Below are 12,438 nucleotides of genomic sequence, written 5' to 3'. Positions count from 1 at the left end.
CTCGTGGACATTCAAAGAAGCTGAATGTTGGAAGATTCAGGACAGACAAAAGGAAGTACTTCTTTACTCAGCGCATAGTTAAACTATGGAATTTGCTCCCACAAGATGCAGTAATGGCCACCAGCTTGGACGGCTTTAAAAGAAGATTAGACAAATTCATGGAGGACAGGGCTATCAGTGGCTACTAGCCATGATGGCTGTGCTCTGCCACCCTAGTCAGAGGCAGCATGCTTCTGAAAACCAGTTGCCGGAAGCCTCAGGAGGGGAGAGTGTTCTTGCACTCGGGTCCTGCTTGTGGGCTTCCCCCAGGCACCTGGTTGGCCACTGTGAGAACAGGATGCTGGACTAGATGGGCCACTGGCCTGATCCAGCAGGCTCTTCTTATGTTCTTATGTTCTTAAAATAGCAATCTGAATGAAAAGCCCTTGGTTGTCTTACAGACAATTGGTGGTTTTGTTACTGCTGCTGTTTGAATCCTGGCTCACCTTTCTCTCCTCCTACTTCCATGTTAGGTGCTTACTTAGCATTTGTTAATGGGCATGAGTTGCATCGTTGAGTTGGGTATGCTTCTGCAAACTGTACTGGGATCCTACAACTGTGATATTTTAAGATTCTCCCCTTGTTGTTGTCTGTGGGGGTCTTTTGAAGGTATTCATTCTCTCCCTGCAATTATGGACTAGTCTGCAGTGAAGTGGTAAATCTGTGTCTGGGCTATATCACTTCAGGCAACAGACAGGGCTTGAATGACTGGCTGCTCCTTGATCCAAAAAATGAAAATAAAAATCCATCCTTGTAGCAAAGTGGAGCGTTGCCCTTGCTTGTCCTTCACAGGGGGAAGGGCTGTAGCTTGATGGTAGAGCATCTGCTTTGCATGATGAAGGTCCATGGTTCAATTCCCTGGCATCTCTAGGTAGGACTGGGAATGTCCCTGTCTCAAGCCCTGGAGAGGCACTGCCAGTCAGTGTAGACAATACTGAGCTAGATAGACCAATCGTCTGACTCAGCGTAAGGCAGTGTTCTATGTTTTACCTGGGGTTGCTTTCTGTGCTGAGATTTCGCTTTTTCTTTTCTTTGTATCGACAAGCATTCAGTCATCTAACCCCCCCTACCTTCATTCTTCAGTGTTCACTTCTGTTTAGTAAATGCATGGATTACAGTACAATCCTAGGCATTTTATGCATATCTCTTCGGAAGCAAGTTTCATTGAGTTCCACTGGGGCTTATTCCAAGGCAAATGTGTATAGCAGGGGTTCCCAAACTTTGCTTCGTGGAGCACCAGTGGTCCACAAGCTTCATTCGGGTGGTCTGCGGTGTGTCTGCGGATTTGTGATGGAAGGCAGCAGATGCCACATCCATCGCACTGAATATTCATATTGATTTTTAATTGTATTTTTATTGCCTCTATTTATTTAACTTATTGTATTCTGTGGAAATCAATGTATAAGAAATTAAAAGAAGCCATTAAAATGCAATTAAAAATCATACAGCATCTAGCACAGCATGTTACAATTACACAGCATATTACAGGCAGAAAAATCGTTAAGTGGTCTGCCAAGACTCTCAGCAGTTTTCAAGTAGTTCATGCGGAAAAATGTTTGGGAACCACTGAAATACAGGATTGCAGCCTCTGATGGTAAAACAGCAAAATATTCCAAACCAGAGATGGGGAAACTTGGCCCTCCAAATGTTGTTGGGCTCCAGAATGTTTTGTTTTAATATGCTTTAGTTTTTAAGAAGCTTTAAAGTGTTTTTAGTGTTTTGTTTGCCCCCTGGGCTCCTTCTGGGAGGAAGGGTGGGAAATAAATTTATTTAATTGATTAATTAATTAATTAACTCCCATCATCAATGTTTGGTTGTGCTGGCTGGGACTGATGGGAACTGTAGTTCAGCACCATCTGCAGAGTCAAACATTCCCCATCTGTGCTTTAAGATATGTCTGCTTACACCGCATCAGCCTTGTAAATAAGCCAACAAAAGTTACTAGCTTGCAAAAGAAACCCCTAAAATGACTAGCCTGTTGTGGGCGAGCGGAGGACAGACAGTCAGCTCTGCCTGTCTCGCAGCATCCCACTGCATTTCTGTGCTCGGTACAGAAGAAGGATGGGAAGGGCTGTAGCTCAATGGCAGAGCACACGCTTTTCATGCAGAAGGTCTGATGTTCAGTCCCTGGAATCTCCAGGCAGGGCAAGGAATGGCCCAATGTGGTATAAGGCAGCTTCCTTAATTCCTGAGGAGTTTCCTTCTGCTCTCAGCCCACTTGATTTCTATGTTGGGCATAGAGGAGGGATTGACTGCTCCATCCCTTCTCCGCCAGCCTGCTTGCTCACCGGCATGCAATTCCTTGTTGCCTCGGGCTACCAGACAAGTGATTTAAAAAAATAATCCTTCCCCAACTTAAGTGTTTGACTCCAGTTCCCATCAGCTCCAGCCAGCATGGCCAGCGGTCAGGGAGTGATGTCAGTCCACCCACATCTGGAGGATGCTAGTTTGGGGGAGGCTGCCTTGAATACCAGGCTGCTCAATATATACCGTGATGATCATCTCATTATTTATTTTATTATTTATTTATTTTATTAAGTTTATATCCCGCCCTTCCTCCCAGAAGGAGCTCAGGACAGCAAACAAGAACACTAAAAGCACTTTAAAACATCTGAAAAACAAAAGACATATTAAAACAAAACATCGTACAAACATATTTAAAACAACAACAACTTTGAAACATCTAAAAAAGCTATTCCAACACAGATGCAGCCTGGAATAGGGTCTCTGCTTAAAAGCCTTGTTGAAGGAGGAAGGTCTTCAGTAGGCACCAAAAAGATAAACAGTGATGCCGCCTGTTTAATATTTAATGGAAGAATTTCAAAGGGTATTGCCACCACACTAAAGGTCTGCTTCCTATGTTGTGTGGAACAGAACTCCTGATAAGGTGGTATCTGCAGGAGGCCTTCATCTGCAGAGTGTAGTGATCAACTGGGTATATAAGGGATAAGGTGATATTTCAGGTATCCTGATCCCAAGCTGTATAGGGCTTTATACATCAAGGCCAAAACCTTGAACTTGGCCCAGTAGCTAATTGGCAGCCTTGCACTCCCTCCCAACCCTCTGCTTCCTCCCCTGCCCCAACTTAAGCTACTTTGAATTATTTTAGCTTCTCTTAGTCTTAACACCAGAGAAGCACCTCCAGCCTTTTTCTTTGGGGTGGTTTGGGAGAGCGGGAGAAGAGAACTAGATTCAAATTGGTAGTTACACCGAATGGAGATCCAGATCCGGTGCTAAGAGACTAGCCGCTTGCCTCTCTCCCTAACTCTTGCTACACAATTTAAAAAATGAATGAAAGCCCCAAGTAAGGAAGAGCCGGAGTGGGCTGTCAGGAGAAAGGGTGGCGAAATGTTTTTGTTTGTGTTTTTGCATGTACGTGTGTTTCGCTGAGAGTTGTGGAACTCAAGGTGGCATGCTTGGTAGTTTCAGACAACCTTCTTCCAGATGGTCTGGAGAAAGGCTGCAAACCAGTTAAGAGCATCTGTAATTGATCCTGCACTTAAAAAAAAAAAAAACACAATGGGGATACAGCATTTTGACCAGGTCTGGATTATTGAACAGGATAACAAAGCCCTGGCCTAAGGCCCATGATTTTCATAATATAGTGTTGTTGCAGTCTACTAATTTTGCCCTAAAAATCTGCCAGTTGCACTGGGTCTGATGAAGATGCTGGTGCTGAGAAGAAACTGTTATTAAAACATGTTGTTCTTGAGATGTCTGGGCTGCCGCGGCGACGACCCTCCTCCATGTGGCAGGGTGATCTGGTATGGCTGAAACTCAGCAGGTCTGCGTGCAGGACCCCATTGACTGCATGGTGCAGGGGCTCGAGTGGGAGACAATCTGGAAGATGCAGGGAATCATGTTCCAATGCAATGCTACCTGCTTCAGGAACAACATGGTCTCTATGCAGCAGGTTCACCAGTGCATCAAGCGCTGCCATGCTTCCCTAGTGCAGGCTTGGACTGCTGTCACCCAGGAGCTGGAGAGATTTCAGGACAGCCTCTCCCACTGCACAGTATAGTGTAATGACAAAGCCAAGGGCTCCCTAGATTCAGGGAGTAAAGAGCAGCAAATTGCTGCTGGAAAACTGTGTGACAGTGCATGGCCAACCACATCCACCTCATCCCCAGCATGACCAAGAAGATGGAGACCTTGGCCAGCATTGCTCAGTAGACTTCCTGGCTTTTTGGAGGAACAGCAAAGGCTGACCAATTAAAATTAAGACCCTTTTTGGAAACACAGAAAACAAAAGCTGGGTATGTTAAGGGTGACATTTTGTGGCATGACTGTAGTGTAATGGGCCCCTGAAGTGCTTCTGGCCTTGCTTAAGAGTTGGGGCTTGGTTTGGGAGCAAGGCTTCCGATTGTCAGAATGAGAAATGAGTAAAGGGCAAGGGACTCCAAAAGGTGCTATATTGGCAGCTCTGAAAATGTCACCCAGTGTCTCAACAAGGCAGAGTCATTGGCTGTGCATCCTTTCCTTAAGCTGCCTTACAAATATAGAAGGGTATAAGTTCTTCTTCTGTAGTTTGCTGAAGGAGATGGTTTGCTGTGGGTTCTTGTCCTTCACCACTTGTGATGTCACATTGTAGTAGAAATACATGCTAAAACCAAATGCACACAAATGTGAATTCTCCAGAGCTAAGGGGCACTTTATACCTTCAGCAGAATCAAGTAGCAATATGTTTTTAGATGTAACCATGTCAGGCTGCAGGTATGGGTTTGTTTGCTCAAATTCTTCCCCAGTGGGTGGCTAGGGGAGAGCATATGAAATTCCTGCATATGGAAATGTTGGGAGAAGCTAGGCTAATTTTCTCTCTCTTTGAGATGCTAGTCTTCAACATGCAAGGAAGGTTCTACCCACCCAGTGGGGAAGCATTCATATATGACATCAAGATGCAGCCTGGAAAACTTTACAACTTGGATTTTGCTGATTAAACCAAAATTGTGGCTTTCAAAGGAGTTTTAAAACTTTTGTTGTTGTTGTTGGACCTTGGAATGCAACATCAACATCTGGGTTTTTTCCCCTGAGATCCCTCTAGTAACACTGAAAGTCCTCCACAAACTAAATGTTTCTAAAACTTACTTTTAAATTAAAATCTTATATTGGTTTGTTCAGTTATTAAAATTCTGTGCATGTTCTTCCCAGTCCCTCTTGATTCCTGTTACGCTTCTCTGTCTTCTGTTTTTTTTGTTCTGCTAGAGCTGGTTTTAGTTCAGATGGCCATAGTTAAACCTTGTAGTCAGGATTTGGGTGCATCACTGGTTTTTTTAAAGTCACATGTTGATTTTTTTTTAAAATAATTTTTATTCAAAGTTTCAGAAAACAAAACAAAGTCAAAAACAAAAACATAATAGTACAATAAAAATCTTGACTTCCGATTTGTCGCAGATCAGCTATAAGTATATAATATATATCAAACCTGTCCCTTAATACATACAAGATCACTTTTCTCCATAGGCTATCTTAATTAATCGTCAAATCCCATTATCATCATTTCATTTTGATCTTTCAGCAAAAAGTCTAAGAGAGGCTTCCATTCCTTAAGAAATGTATCTGTCGATTTTTCTCTAAGTAAGCATGTCAATTTATCCATCTCTACTAAGTCCATTAATTTCAATAACCATTCTTCCGTTGTTGGTGTTGATTCCATTTTCCACTTTTGTGCATATAATAATCTTGCTGCCGTAATCTTATATAATATTATTCTTCCATATTTCTTTTCTATTTGTTTATCCATAAAACCCAATAAAAAAAATTCTGGCTTTAATTGAGTATTTATCTTTAGATTTTTTTGCATCATCCTACCTATCTGTGCCCAAAATGATTTCGCCTGTTTACACAACCACCACATATGATAAAATGATCCTTCTTGGTGTTTACATTTCCAACAAACATTAGGAACATTGCTATACATTTTTGACAACTTTTCTGGAGTCATGTACCAATGATACATCATTTTATAAAAAATTTCTTTACGATTGTAACATAGTGTCAATTTCAATCCTTTTTTCCACATATTTTCCCATTGATCCATTTGTATGTTATAACCAAATTTTTTTGCCCATTTTACCATACACTCTTTTACTTGTTCTTCTTCCATTTCCATTTTTAACAAAAGTTTATACATTTTCGCAATTATACATTCATCATTTGTACACAGACATATTTCAAAATCAGATTTACTTATTTCAAAACCATACATTTTCTTATCCATTTTATAACTTTCCAACAATTGTAAATAGGCAAACCATTGAGAACTATATCCTTCCTTTATTAGTTGTTCTCTCTGTTTCATTATATATTCTCCATGCACATTTTCTAATAGTTCTTGATAAGTTAACCATTTCTCTTTTCCGGCCATTTCTCTTCTATAGAACGCTTCTTGACTTGAGACACATAATGGTATTTTGGAACAAAACCTTGGTTTATATCTATTCCATATTTTCAACAAAGGACGTCTTATAAAATGATTATTAAAGTCCACATTAACTTTTACTTTGTCATACCATAGATATCCATGCCATCCCCACTTCAGGTTGTGGCCCTCCAAATCCAATAGTCTTTTATTCCTCAGTAAAATCCATTCTTTTATCCAGACCAAACAACAAGCAGCAAAATAAAGTCTCAGATTTGGTAGTCCCAATCCTCCTCTTTCTTTGGAATCTTGTAATAGTTTAAATTTAACTCTTGGTTTTTTTCCCTGCCATACAAATTTAGAAATATATTTTTGCCATTGTTTAAAAGGTAAATCAGAGGATATTACAGGTATTGTTTGAAACAAAAACATCATTCTCGGTAATACATTCATTTTTATCACAGATATTCTACCCATTAATGACAACTGTAGTTTATCCCATCTTGACATATCTTTCTTAATCTCTGTCCATAATTTTTCATAATTATTATGAAACAACTTTGAATTTTTATTTGTCATAATAATACCTAGATATTTCAACTTTTTTTCTATTGTGAAATCTGTCTTGTCCATTAACTCTTTTTGTTCCCTTAGAGATAAATTTTTCACCAACATCTTTGTTTTTTGATTATTAATCTTAAATCCTGCTAATGGTCCAAATTCTTTTAATTTATCCATCAATACATTAATTCCTTCCAAAGGATTTTCTAATACAATCATCAAATCATCAGCAAATGCTCTCAGTTTATATACTTCTTTTTTTATCTTTAATCCCGAAATCCTTTTATCTTGCCTTATATCTCTAAGCAGCACTTCTAAGACCAAAATAAATAAAAGGGGAGATAACGGACATCCCTGTCTTGTACCCTTTTGTATTTCACATGAATCCGTTAAGCCCCCGTTGACAATTATCTGTGCCTTCTGAGATGTATAAATCGATCTAATCCATTTAATAAAATTATCTCCAAAATCCATTTGCTCCAGAACCTTAAACATAAATTTCCAATTCAAATTATCAAACGCTTTCTCAGCATCTAAAAAGATCAAAGCTGCTTGTTTATCATTTTGTTGTTCTAAATATTCCAACACATTAAAGAATTCCTGACGTTATCACGTAGTTGTCTTTTAGGTAAAAAACCCGATTGATCTTCCTGGATAAATTGTTGCAATATTATTTTCATTCTTTCTGCCAAAATCATTGTAAATATTTTATAATCATTATTCAATAAAGATATCGGCCGATAATTTTTTGTTTTAGTTAGGTCCTGCTCCTCTTTAGGTATTAATGTTATATTAGCATTTTTCCAACTATCAGGAATCTTCCCCTCTTGCAAAATAGAATTCATTGTATACTGTAAAGGTAACAAGAGTTCCTCCTCTAAACATTTGTAGTACACTGCTGATAACCCATCCGGTCCTGGTGCCTTTCCTAATTTAATTTTACTTATAGCTTCAGATATCTCTCTTGACGTGATAGGGCCATTAATAGCTTGTCTCTGAAAATCTGTAATTTTAGGCAAATTCACATGTTGATTGATTAATTGATTAAAACTCATTTATAACCCAGTTAATATTTTAAAATATCTCAGTGGTTTACAACATAAAAAACCAATATAATTAAAACCAAAATACAACATAGAAATCAGGAAAACAATAGTATAAAAACATAAAACAACAGGAATTGAGTTCAAATGAATAAAAAATGTAAAAAAATTAATTTGTTTAATTTAATCCATTAATTCCCAGCACAAACTCTCCCTGTTTTGTTGCAGAAGACTTTCCTAGTGTGCAGGTGATCCACAATGCCTTCAGATTTCATTCCTGAGCAATAGCTCATTTGGAATATAAAAGTAAAAAAATGTATATGTATTTGCAGCCCCCCCCCCCCCCGCAATACCACCTGGAGCATCATCTGCTGTTCCTTTGCCCACTCTCTGTGTTTTGAATGCTTTCTGTAGCTCCTCACAATCTGTTCCAGATTTTTAACCATTGTGATTTATTTCAGTGTGATCTGTAACTTTTGCTATCTTGACACTTTTTTTCCAGCTCCAGTCCTCATACTGTTGTTGCTAGTTATAAAAAAATGAAAAATATGTAACTGTCCCTTCCCTTCCTTATGTCTTTTAGCTAGCTGTTTAGTCATGAAAAAGGTGCATAAACCTAAACAAGCAAAAGGTGTTTTAAGACTAGACCTATAAATGCTGAAATGTTTTTGCAGTGTATGTCTGACATCTTAAAATAAAAGAAGGAATGAAGCATTTTGCTTAGTTGCTTATCTCTCTTTTCCTTGGCCAAAGTCTGTTTTAGTGCAGGTATCGTGACTAAGCAAAGCATATAATGGGATAAATACAGTTACAGACTAAGCAGGGGATATTCTCTTGTAGTCTACAAAGAAGTATTTGTTTATGCTGGGGTTGATTTCATAGGCGCCAATACACTTAAGGATTTTGAAATGTTATTCCAGCCTTGTGATTTTGGCTTATTTTGTGTCTGCCATGAACGCGTGAGCTTGGAGAAGAGTTGCTGTTCCCTCTTTCTGTGTATACAGTAATAATGTTGCAACCAGATGGCAAAGTATTTGTTCACACCAAGCAATGAAGGCTCACATGAAGTCTTCTCTGTGAAAACTAAGAGTCATTGTGCTTACTTTTATTTACCACTTTTAAATTGATACAAGCTGAATCAAAGCTCCTGCTAAGAGTATCCATCCCCCTGTATTTTCTGACATAGGAAGCTGCTGTACCACTGATGTGTCAAGCTCTATATAGTCTACACTGACTGGCAGCAGCAGCAGACATTTGGAGCCCTACCTGGCGATGCCAGGGATTGATCCAGAGAACTTCTGCATGCAAAGCAGATGCTCTGCTACTGAGCTACAGCCTTTCCCTAAATCGGTGTCTTTTAAATTTGTATATATGTTTTAATGTTTTTAATTGTAAACTGCCCAGAGAGCTTTGGCTATGGGGTGGTATACAAATGCAATAAATAAATAAATAAAATCCACAGTTTACAGTGTGCTGTAGAAGAGACAAAAATGTTGGCTGTGTAAAGTGCAATTCATTCCTTACGTTACTTTTTTGCATGGGTACAGATATGCATTCATCCGTCAGTATATGTGTTTTAAAAATAAAATGTCATTTCCTGCTTTTCCATTTCTTGCAAAATGCCCAAAGTTGCAAACGACTACAAAATTTCAAAAAACAGGGGCAATTAGAAATAAAACAAAACCAAAATGGAGAGAAGCAGTAAATAAAACCAGCTGAATGGAAAGAGCTAGAAATAATGATCAAAAACCGCAGGGACCATAGGCCTTCCACAACACAAAAGTTTTTAACCAGCATCAGAACTCCAGTAGGGAGGGGACCAAGCAGGGATCAGGGAGTTTCTTGATTTGGGGGACACAGCAGAGAAGGCTCATTCATATGTTCCTACCATCCACACTTCCAATGGAGGTGGGATGTGCAAAAGAGCCTTGCCACCTGACCAAAGTCAGTATGCAGGGCCTTATGGAGGAAAATGGTCAGTTTTTGCAAATGTGCAAATGGTTTGGCTTCATCCTGATATAGATCTTGCCTATTGGCAAGTACAAGGAAAGAGAAATCATGTTACACTTTCATATGTAAAGCAGAGATGAGGGAACCTGTGGCCCTCCAGAATTTGTTGGACTCCAATTCCCAATATCCCTGATGACTGGCCATGCTGGCTGGGACTGATGGGGGGCACAGCACCATCTGGGGGGTCACAGGTTCCACATCGCTGCAGTAAAGCACAGATAGGCCACATTTAGAATGGGATGCTGTTGCATGAGGTGCTATTGCATACTCTGGCACTGCAGTCTAGATACTTAACAGCTTGCCAATTTTCTCTTCCCCCCCCCTTCCAATATGGTTACATAAGCAACTATTTACTCAGCAGGGGTGAAAATAAACCAGACCAGTTCTAAATAAAATCCAGTTCCTGATGTAAGCAAACATAAATCTCATCAGACTTGTGTGGGTAGACATCTGGGTCTAGGTCCAAGAAGAAGCAGTCCCTTGTGGTTCTTCCACATTGGTCTCTATCAGGGATTGTATAACAATCATGCAAGAATTTTGATTTACAACTAATTAAATGTCAGTGATTTGAATCAGATTTCCCTCTAATGTAACTAGAATTTCTCAGCCATGAGCCTTTGATGCCCTGCTGAACTTAATTAAAAAGCTTACACAGTGGGAGAAATTGCAGTATGTTAAAAGTGAATCATTTTGAAAAGCCCATTATACCTCATGGAATCAATAAATGGCACCAATGCTGGTGAGATTTATTTATTTATAATGCGACTAAGGATGAGGCTTTGCCCCAGTTGTTTTGTTCAGCCGAATGCATAGCCCACATCGTATGATGCAGAGTTGCCACAGTGCCACTTCAACGCTGGTGCTTTCTGAACTCTACCTTCTGATGAGTTTTTTATGCTGTTTTGAAGGTGAGGCAGAGGCAAATGTGTTCAGTAAAATGAATAAACTATAGCTATTTAGAAGAATTCTGAAAGGTTTAGCCTTAAATGGAGAATTCAATTATGTTTAAAAATTGCCTATGGAATGGTTTGGACATTGCATCAAACCATTGTTGACATTATGCAAACAACTCTTGGGCTCATTAGGGATGGAGAAATCTGACTCTGTCTGTTTCTCATTTTTTGAATCTTACGTTAAGTGTGTGTGAAAATTCATACACTTTTTTTGGTGTGCATTTCTCCTAATACATACATTTTTGCAAGCAATTTCTTCTAATACAAGTGTTTTTATGTAATATTTTACTAATATGCACTTTCCCCTAATCTATGTATCTTTGAAACATTTTTAACACTTTTTGAGGATGGAGAACTGCACTGTAAAACTGGGATAAGTGCAAATTTTGAACGGTAACTGCATTTTGGATTGCAGATTGGTTCAGGAAGTGCAAATTAGGTAGGTAGCTGAATTTCTTCCCCATCTCGAAGCTCATGCAGTTCCTCCTTCCTTGGTACATGGCCATTCCCTCCTTTTCCTAGTCTCCAGTTTGGGTTTGTAGGGCAAGGACAAACCATCGTTTTTAAAATGTGAATAAAGGACACATTGTGGATTACCTCAAATCAGAATAGGCAAGAGAGAGTTGCTGTGCATGAGAAGACAATGAGGAGAGAACAGTATGTGGTCCTGAGGGGAGGGCACATAAAGTCAAACCATTGTTTGGCATTACAGGTGAACCAGTCCATATTTCTTTTGTATAAAAATGCATTAAGTGGCATACAGTCTACAGAACTGCTAACATTAGAAATCCTAAAAGCAAGACAACACAAAAGCAACAGAATATTGCAACAGTAATGTAACATCACTAATCTCTGTAGTAAAATCCCTAGTAGCTATATACATCAACATTAACATTATAAAATAGTAGCCAAAACATGCATTCCAGATGCCTGCCAAAATGGCAATATTTTCATGAGCTGCTTTAAATTATGTCAAGATGCAGCCTGATAGGCCAAAAGAGAGAAAGGTCCATCATAGATTGGATTTCTGTGGGGTCATAGCTCAGAGTGGCCATAGCTGAATGGCAGAGTATCTGCTTTGGATACCAAAGGTCCCAGGTTCAAGAAGAGACTCAATCCTTGGCATCCCCAGGTAGGGCTAGGAGATAATTGTTCAGGGTTGTTAAAACAAAAAGGGATTGTGAAGAGCTCCAAAAAGACCTCTCCAAACTGAGTGAATGGGCAGAAAAATGGCAAATGCAATTCAATATAAACAAGTGTAAAATTATGCATATTGGAGCAAAAAATCTGAATTTCACATATACGCTCATGGGGTCTGAACTGGCGGTGACCGACCAGGAGAGAGACCTCGGGGTTGTAGTGGACAGCACGATGAAAATGTCGACCCAGTGTGCGGCAGCTGTGAAAAAGGCAAATTCCATGCTAGCAATAATTAGGAAAGGTATTGAAAATAAAACAGCCGATATCATCATGC

General features: G+C 39.3%; 1 protein-coding gene and 1 pseudogene across 3 annotated transcripts in view; both read left to right on the top strand.

The window, feature by feature from the left end:
- Positions 1–12,438, top strand: part of PIGF (phosphatidylinositol glycan anchor biosynthesis class F) — a 44,266-nt gene that overhangs the window by 15,678 nt on the left and 16,150 nt on the right. The window lies entirely within an intron of this gene.
- On the top strand, positions 3,806–4,212 carry LOC133384514 (protein FAM136A-like; annotated as a pseudogene).

Source organism: Rhineura floridana, chromosome 4, assembly GCF_030035675.1.
Source record: "Rhineura floridana isolate rRhiFlo1 chromosome 4, rRhiFlo1.hap2, whole genome shotgun sequence".
Classification (NCBI taxonomy): domain Eukaryota; kingdom Metazoa; phylum Chordata; class Lepidosauria; order Squamata; family Rhineuridae; genus Rhineura; species Rhineura floridana.
The sequence above is the reverse complement of the archived record's forward strand: the minus strand, read 5'-3'. Positions and strand labels throughout refer to the sequence as shown.